We start from the raw sequence: 9,831 nt of genomic DNA on the forward strand, positions 1-9,831 counted from the left end.
GACATTGGGCAATTGAGCAATATCAAAGAATTCCCGCTTCAGGCGCCTCCAATCACCATCATTCTGTGGGAATCCTATGTATTGCTTACTGATACGTACCATGGCGTTCAGAAAGTTATCAAACACCCCAGAGAATGTACCTTGAGCCAGGCCATGCATGTACAGTTCTCCGGATTGAAAACTCCCGGAGGCCAGGACGTATAGACAGCTTAGCATCTTACTCATGGGGGGAACAGCAGTCCTTATTTGTATACGTGGCTCCAAATGAGGTTTAAGAAGATCGTAAAGGCCAATGAGCTGTTCGCGATCGAGCCGATACTTATCAAAAACCTCAAAGTCACTCATGTTTTCCAAGGTGGGTCTCACCCTGTAGACACGAGGACCTCGAACCAGACGACCCCTTCGTCTCGGTCTGAGCCGCCGAGGCTGCCTGATTCGACCAACAGCTAGTTCGCCAATAGCACCACCAGCAGCGTCTACCATGTCATCGTCATCCATCTTTCAAAACAGCGTAACAAGGTAAGCACTTGATCTGATGTGGATCACAAGTGATGCATTGGCCATGTTGTTTGGGGGATTTATAGTACAATTAGTCCAATGGTAGTGAGTTTGTAATGATTGCTGATTGTATTCACCTGTTTGTATGTGAGCGGCGCCAATGCTTTGACAGTGGGCGTTTATTTGTTGTTTGCTGAAATGTTAGTTTCAAACAATGATTCTCAATGTGAAAGTGTCAAATATCACACATACAGTGCATGTTTGTAATGTTTGATCATATGCGTAATCAATATTTCCTAAACGCGATGTTATAGTAACAAGCACACGTCCAGGCTAACATGAATGAAAGTGCATAGTTGTGTATAATGTGCATCGAATGTGATCGATCAATGTTGCTGCAATATTGTTTGTAAATGATAAAGTAACATCTGTAGTATTGTATATATAAGTGATTTCAGAGCTGTCAATATTGTATGCGTCCCTTTCAAATCGCAATAATAATTCAGAACTTCCCGTCTGTCATCTGTAGTATTGTATATATAAGTGATTGCCGAGCTGTCAATATTGTACGCGTCCCTTTCAAATCGCAATAATAATTCCGAAATTCCCGTCTGCCATCTGTAGTATTGTATATATAAGTGATTGCCGAGCTGTCAATATTGTATGCGTCCCTTTCAAATCGCACTAATACTGAATAACTTCCGGCTGTCATCTGTAGTATTATATATATAAGTGATTGCTGAGATGTCAATATTGTATGCGTCCCTTTCAAATCGCACTAATACTGAATAACTTCCGGCTGTCATCTGTAGTATTGTATATATAAGTGATTGCCGAGATGTGAATATTGTACGCGTCCCTTTCAAATCGCACTAATACTGAATAACTTCCGGCTGTCATCTGTAGTATTATATATATAATTGATTTTCGATCTGACGATATTGTATGCGTCCCATAAAAATTGCACGAATACTGAATAACTTCCGGCTGTCATCTGTAGTATTATATATATAATTGATGTGCGATCTGACAATATTTCTGAATTGTCCCATTGAAATCTCCATAATAATGCTGTTCAAAAGTGTGTTTTACGTATATGTTGTATTGTAGTATTGAGTGTTAAAGTTCCTAAAGGGGCGGTACAGTGGTGAATCTGTGATGTGTATGGTTGAATCTTCTAATGACGTCATGATATTATTAACCTGCCTATGTAGTTGTGAAATCCTCATTGTGTTGTTGTATTGTGCTACATTGTTATTGTGTGCTGAATAAAATCTAAATGTGTGCTTTGTGGTTGCGTGATGGGTGATGCGTGTTATGTACATGTACGTATATATTGTGATTGTGTCCCACATATGCTGACTTGTATATAGCGGTCTGGCATTGTTGTTCCTTCCCATAAAGTGACATCTGTAATCTGGTGTAATGATGTTCGTGTTGTACGTAATTCCTAATGGTTTCTGGTGATGGAATCATGATGTTAAAAGTACAGTAAAATCCATATGTTGTGTTTTGTGATTCCTAGAGAGAATGTAATGTGTTTTTCCCCCATCATTTGAATGCACATGTATGAGTGAATGTTAAAAGTAATGTATGTGCATCCATGAGTGATCATGTGTTAAGCCTATGTAGATATGCAGTTGCTGCAAGCATATGAGTTGAATAACAGAAATGCAATAATAAAGGTAAATGAGAGATGTTTCCCATTGTGTAGTGTTTGTGAATCCAGAAATGTGTATTGATTTTTATTTTAATTGTAAATGTAATTTTATTGAAATAATAATGTGTTACTAGTGATGGGGATTTGTAGTTGATGTAATCTAAAAGTGTTAAAAATATTTATGGTGTGGTGAATATTTAATATTAAAAAACATAAGTCCACCATAGGGAAATAGTCATTTCTTTATCTATTTATCATAGCTGGGTCTAACGCATGAAATCATGTATTTTCTAGCGCTGGTATTTGGAGTTTTTCAGTCTACGCTATTTGCGTGCGTTAGGGAAATGAGGGTTTCGCGTGCACGAGCACGTCTTCCCAATAGAAGTCAATGGAGGCTCCAAAGATTTCTATATTTTTTTTTCTAAGACTGGTTTTCCTCGTAAAGTGAGTGACGTCATGAGCTTGTGTGAAAAAGTCGCTAAATCGTGTTCTTTTTGTAATAAATAAATATTTTGTGTATGTAATGTGGTGTATATTGTTTGTATGCATCGATGAGTGTATGTTTGTGATAATGTTATTCGTTAGATGTAGGTATATGAGGGTCTTTTCCCGTATGTCCATGTAAGTCAATGGGAAAATGGATTTGTGTGGATTTTTTTCAAACACCCGAGATCTCGCAACTTTAATCCTTTGTATTTTAAAGAAAAAATAAAAAATACGAAAAATAAAGATAGTGTTGTGTTTGTATGAGTGTAAGTGTACTTTGTGTAATATTTGTTTTGTGATTCGTGGATGTTTTTTTGTGCGGTATATGTTTACTACTGGGTCTGAGGTGGCGGTAGAAAGTTGAGCGTTAGGTGTATTTTGAGTCGCGGTAAATAAACTCTAAATACCGGAGTGCGTAAAAAACCCGCGTTAGGAGCCTCTAACGCTGGTTTTGACGGCTACCGCCGAACTCTAAATCTAGGCCTTGGATTACTAGCAAAGTATAGTACTTCAGTGTAATATTGGTTGATGTGCGTGTTTTTTCACATACAAGGCCTTTTTCAAATTGTGTCAGTCTTGATTCAGATGAAATACATAGATAGAACACTTCACTATCCTGTTGGAATTTCTTTATTATGACAGTCTTACTCAAACTGTTTATGACATAAGAAAAGTGCCTATGGTTATCTATACCATCTTAGTTGAATTTATAGAATATTATCATTACATTCCCTAAGAGTATAGGAATGTTTGAGTCTGAATACCCACGTATATGTTTTTGTTTGACCCCGTAATATCAAGGCATATAATTATAGACTCGACTTTTTGTCAAATTATCCGGTAGCACCCGGTATCTATATGATCTATATTTGGCGCTTTACTATTTGAATTGAATGTTCCGATGGGGCAAGCAAGCACCCAAGTAACGGTCAAATGTTTAGGAAGCAGCCAATTATATTGTTAGCCTGTCCGATATGGCTATTAAATCAAAGGATAACCCTTTGAAAAAGCTGTAGTATACGGCGAAACATGTTAGGGACTTAGGGAAATGGTGAGGAGTCTTAGCGAGCTCCTGTGTTTTAGCTGCTAACTGCAATTAGTGCTATGTTTATAATCATACAGGCTATCTATTAGGATATAGCCGTAATTCAATATATTAAAAGGAGATTTATCACTCACATAATAGACCGGCTTTCAACAGAGTGGCTGCTATCCAATCTGTAATCACCGTTTGGGAACCATACCGCCCCTCCGGTAATTCAACTGATAGCGAAAAGCCATTCCATTGTTACAAAACAACATTAGCCGAGTCATAAATATGACTATATCAGCTGCTCTTTAATACTTTACTACTACCGGTAAGCCAGATTATCGCACCGGTTCCAAAAACTAAATAACACGAGAGCAGAATCCTGATATAATAGCCATATCGGACAGGCTAACAATATAATTGGCTGCTTCCTAAACATTTGACCGTTACTTGGGTGCTTGCTTGCCCCATCGGAACATTCAATTCAAATAGTAAAGCGCCAAATATAGATCATATAGATACCGGGTGCTACCGGATAATTTGACAAAAAGTCTAGTCTATAATTATATGCTTTGATATTACGGGGTCAAACAAAAACATATACATGGGTATTCAGACCCAGACATTCCTATACTCTTAGGGAATGTAATGATAATATTCTATAAATTCAACTAAGATGGTATAGATAACCATAGGCACTTTTCTTATGTCATAAACAGTTTGAGTAAGACTGTCATAATAAAGAAATTCCAACAGGATAGTGAAGTGTTCTATCTATGTATTTCATCTGAATCAAGACTGACACAATTTGAAAAAGGCCTTGTATGTGAAAAAACACGCACATCAACCAATATTACACTGAAGTACTATACTTTGCTAGTAATCCAAGTGTGTTAATCCTAATGAGATTTGCCAAATTATTTCAAATATATGTATACTAGACAAAAAGGTAAAAATTATAAGTATCTCCCAGCTTAACATCGAGTACTTTTACCACAGAAGGAATACATACTAAAAAGTAACGCTTATTAAACGTTATCTATCCTTCAGTGGCCAAAATTTGTGAATTAAACAAACTAGTTAAAGTGAGATAACCTTATTGTAAAACCTAATCCGTGGAGAACAATAATAAACCATGGCACATTATTAAAACCCTGTATGTGTCTATTTTAATACAGCAAACTATTAAAAACTACGACACGCAATGGAAGTTTTATCCGTACTAGCCTAAAACAATTTGTTACATATTAACAAGAGAACGTGTAACATATTTATTTGAATCTGGGAAATATTGTAACAATAGAAAGTGTAACATTTACATAAGCAGATATAAAAAATATTATTGTGTATCTATATTATAAAAACCATGTTACACAGTAAAAACTCTATTTATACAATCGTAGAATTAATCACCAGTATGAATTATTAAAATATACTACATGTGGTAACAGTTGATGAGATTATTATTGCAAGAATTAGGCCTCAGCAATATATTTAGGACAAGTTGAGTTTAAGAAGTAGGCTACTTAATACTATTTACTTTAGCCTTATCTATTCATACATGCGCTTGTCTAACATTCCTCAAATTGTGCTTTCAAATAAGAGGATTAACAATTTCTAGGTCTTATTACCTAAGAGAACCCAAGTGGTAATCTTATCACATTATATCTTATATATACAAACCAATCGTGATATAAATATGAATTTTGATACTGAAAACTATCCTTTCAACTTTGAGGTATCTTAAAACCTATCGTCAAACAGCTATAACTATTAAAGTGTGTGAATCAGTTCTGTACCCCTCTCCCACCCCCCATTTCATAATAAATATCTATCACTAGCTTACTAAGCCTGTGTATGAACCTGTGTTATTTTCTATCAAGTGTGAAGATGAGTCATATTGAGCAGAACAAACCTCTGTGTGACATTGAACCATAGTCATTCTAGAGTATCCCTTTCTGATTATGTACATAAGTAATGTGTAAACAAAGTTATATTTTTAAAAATGTATGCCATATTATGTATTTGTGTACAAATCATGCCAGCAACAGTCCATACATTTCTACTTACCATCTGATGTCCTCTATAAAAACCAGGTGGCAAAGACTCGCTATAGGACCCAATGCCCAGAGCATCACCTATATTATGAGAAATAAATATTATTCTAACATTTGATCAATACTAACATGTTTGCACAATTCTCTACTTGTCATTTCCCTAGAGTTCACATCTATTGAAAATACTCCAGTGTAACTTCTATTATTTACCGTCTAAAGTGGCGGTTGATGACGTCTGCTCTGACATCAAGTCCCTCGTCCTGGAATTCCCCCTCTAGAACAGGATCATCCTCCTCATCTCTGAGGAGGTCTCTGTCCACCGGGACGGCCTGCAGCATCCCAGCCCGCTGTGCAATATTATGCAGGACGCTACAGGCTACAACGATCTTAGCCACCTTCTTTGGGTTGTACTGGAGTGCTCCTCCAGAACGGTCCAGGCACCTGAATCTCATCTTCAGGAGCCCGAACATCCTTTCAACCACCGCCCTGGTTCTCTTATGAGCCCTATTGTAGCGCTCCTCAGACACATCAGTTGGGCTACGCAAGGGGGTAATGAGCCAAGGCCGGCTCATGTACCCAGAATCACCTATAAATTTAGAACAGAACATAATTCAAACAGAATACTTAAACTAGTATATTGTTGTATAAATATATTTTTTAAAAACCATAATCCATATTAAAAGTTGTCAGAAACATAAAGAAATTAAAAAAAATTATATATAAATCTGTATCTAGCCATTTCATCTAAGCCATGCTACATATGCATATTTCTCCTAAACCAAACCTTGTGTAAAATGCTAACTACATGTTTACATTGCATTCTCTATATGAACACTTAAGGTAAGACATGCTACATATCTGCATTTCAATAAAACTAGACATTAGCAGAAATAGACAATGACAGGGTTAAATTGCATGAGATAATATCTTGCTATTTCATCTAAGACATGCTACATATGCGTATTTATCCTAAAACAAACCTTGTGTAAAATGCTAACTACATGTTTACATTGCATTCTCTATATGAACACTTAAGGTAAGACATGCTACATATCTGCATTTCAATAAAACTAGACATTAGCAGAAAAAGACAATGACAGGGTTAAATTGCATGAGATAATATCTTGCCATTTCATCTAAGACATGCTACATATGCGTATTTCTCCTAAACCAAACCTTGTGTAAAATGCTAACTACATGTTTACATTGCATTCTCTATATGAACACTTAAGGTAAGACATGCTACATATCTGCATTTCAATAAAACTAGACATTAGCAGAAAAAGACAATGACAGGGTTAAATTGCATGAGATAATATCTTGCCATTTCATCTAAGACATGCTACATATGCGTATTTCTCCTAAACCAAACCTTGTGTAAAATGCTAACTACATGTTTACATTGCATTCTCTATATGAACACTTAAGGTAAGACATGCTACATATCTGCATTTCAATAAAACTAGACATTAGCAGAAAAAGACAATGACAGGGTTAAATTGCATGAGATAATATCTTGCCATTTCATCTAAGACATGCTACATATGCGTATTTCTCCTAAACCAAACCTTGTGTAAAATGCTAACTACATGTTTACATTGCATTCTCTATATGAACACTTAAGGTAAGACATGCTACATATCTGCATTTCAATAAAAATAGACATTAGCAGAAAAAGACAATGACAGGGTTAAATTGCATGAGATAATATCTTGCCATTTCATCTAAGACATGCTACATATGCGTATTTCTCCTAAACCAAACCTTGTGTAAAATGCTAACTACATGTTTACATTGCATTCTCTATATGAACACTTAAGGTAAGACATGCTACATATCTGCATTTCAATAAAAATAGACATTAGCGTCGGTAAATAACAAATGGTTAAATTTAATCCTATAGCTGAACATGACGCTAACAGTTAAAAAATACAGGGGCAATTGTCAAAATAATTAACCATGTTGTGCACTAATACTCACCAACGAGATAACCAGGGGGCATTTGTCTTTCCTCAAACTGTCTCCACAGGGACGACAGAGAGAGGATGCGGGCATCATGACAAGCACCTCCAAAATTCGCATACACATGCATAATCCTCATCCGTGCGTCACAAACATACTGCACGTTGAGGCTATGAAAATGTTTGCGATTTCTGAAGGGCAAGTCATCAATTGGAGCACGCAGCGCAATGTGGGTACAATCAATGGCTCCCAAGACATTGGGCAATTGAGCAATATCAAAGAATTCCCGCTTCAGGCGCCTCCAATCACCATCATTCTGTGGGAATCCTATGTATTGCTTACTGATACGTACCATGGCGTTCAGAAAGTTATCAAACACCCCAGAGAATGTACCTTGAGCCAGGCCATGCATGTACAGTTCTCCGGATTGAAAACTCCCGGAGGCCAGGACGTATAGACAGCTTAGCATCTTACTCATGGGGGGAACAGCAGTCCTTATTTGTATACGTGGCTCCAAATGAGGTTTAAGAAGATCGTAAAGGCCAATGAGCTGTTCGCGATCGAGCCGATACTTATCAAAAACCTCAAAGTCACTCATGTTTTCCAAGGTGGGTCTCACCCTGTAGACACGAGGACCTCGAACCAGACGACCCCTTCGTCTCGGTCTGAGCCGCCGAGGCTGCCTGATTCGACCAACAGCTAGTTCGCCAATAGCACCACCAGCAGCGTCTACCATGTCATCGTCATCCATCTTTCAAAACAGCGTAACAAGGTAAGCACTTGATCTGATGTGGATCACAAGTGATGCATTGGCCATGTTGTTTGGGGGATTTATAGTACAATTAGTCCAATGGTAGTGAGTTTGTAATGATTGCTGATTGTATTCACCTGTTTGTATGTGAGCGGCGCCAATGCTTTGACAGTGGGCGTTTATTTGTTGTTTGCTGAAATGTTAGTTTCAAACAATGATTCTCAATGTGAAAGTGTCAAATATCACACATACAGTGCATGTTTGTAATGTTTGATCATATGCGTAATCAATATTTCCTAAACGCGATGTTATAGTAACAAGCACACGTCCAGGCTAACATGAATGAAAGTGCATAGTTGTGTATAATGTGCATCGAATGTGATCGATCAATGTTGCTGCAATATTGTTTGTAAATGATAAAGTAACATCTGTAGTATTGTATATATAAGTGATTTCAGAGCTGTCAATATTGTATGCGTCCCTTTCAAATCGCAATAATAATTCAGAACTTCCCGTCTGTCATCTGTAGTATTGTATATATAAGTGATTGCCGAGCTGTCAATATTGTACGCGTCCCTTTCAAATCGCAATAATAATTCCGAAATTCCCGTCTGCCATCTGTAGTATTGTATATATAAGTGATTGCCGAGCTGTCAATATTGTATGCGTCCCTTTCAAATCGCACTAATACTGAATAACTTCCGGCTGTCATCTGTAGTATTATATATATAAGTGATTGCTGAGATGTCAATATTGTATGCGTCCCTTTCAAATCGCACTAATACTGAATAACTTCCGGCTGTCATCTGTAGTATTGTATATATAAGTGATTGCCGAGATGTGAATATTGTACGCGTCCCTTTCAAATCGCACTAATACTGAATAACTTCCGGCTGTCATCTGTAGTATTATATATATAATTGATTTTCGATCTGACGATATTGTATGCGTCCCATAAAAATTGCACGAATACTGAATAACTTCCGGCTGTCATCTGTAGTATTATATATATAATTGATGTGCGATCTGACAATATTTCTGAATTGTCCCATTGAAATCTCCATAATAATGCTGTTCAAAAGTGTGTTTTACGTATATGTTGTATTGTAGTATTGAGTGTTAAAGTTCCTAAAGGGGCGGTACAGTGGTGAATCTGTGATGTGTATGGTTGAATCTTCTAATGACGTCATGATATTATTAACCTGCCTATGTAGTTGTGAAATCCTCATTGTGTTGTTGTATTGTGCTACATTGTTATTGTGTGCTGAATAAAATCTAAATGTGTGCTTTGTGGTTGCGTGATGGGTGATGCGTGTTATGTACATGTACGTATATATTGTGATTGTGTCCCACATATGCTGACTTGTATATAGCGGTCTGGCATTGT

Source organism: Bombina bombina, chromosome 2, assembly GCF_027579735.1.
Source record: "Bombina bombina isolate aBomBom1 chromosome 2, aBomBom1.pri, whole genome shotgun sequence".
Classification (NCBI taxonomy): Eukaryota; Metazoa; Chordata; class Amphibia; order Anura; family Bombinatoridae; genus Bombina; species Bombina bombina.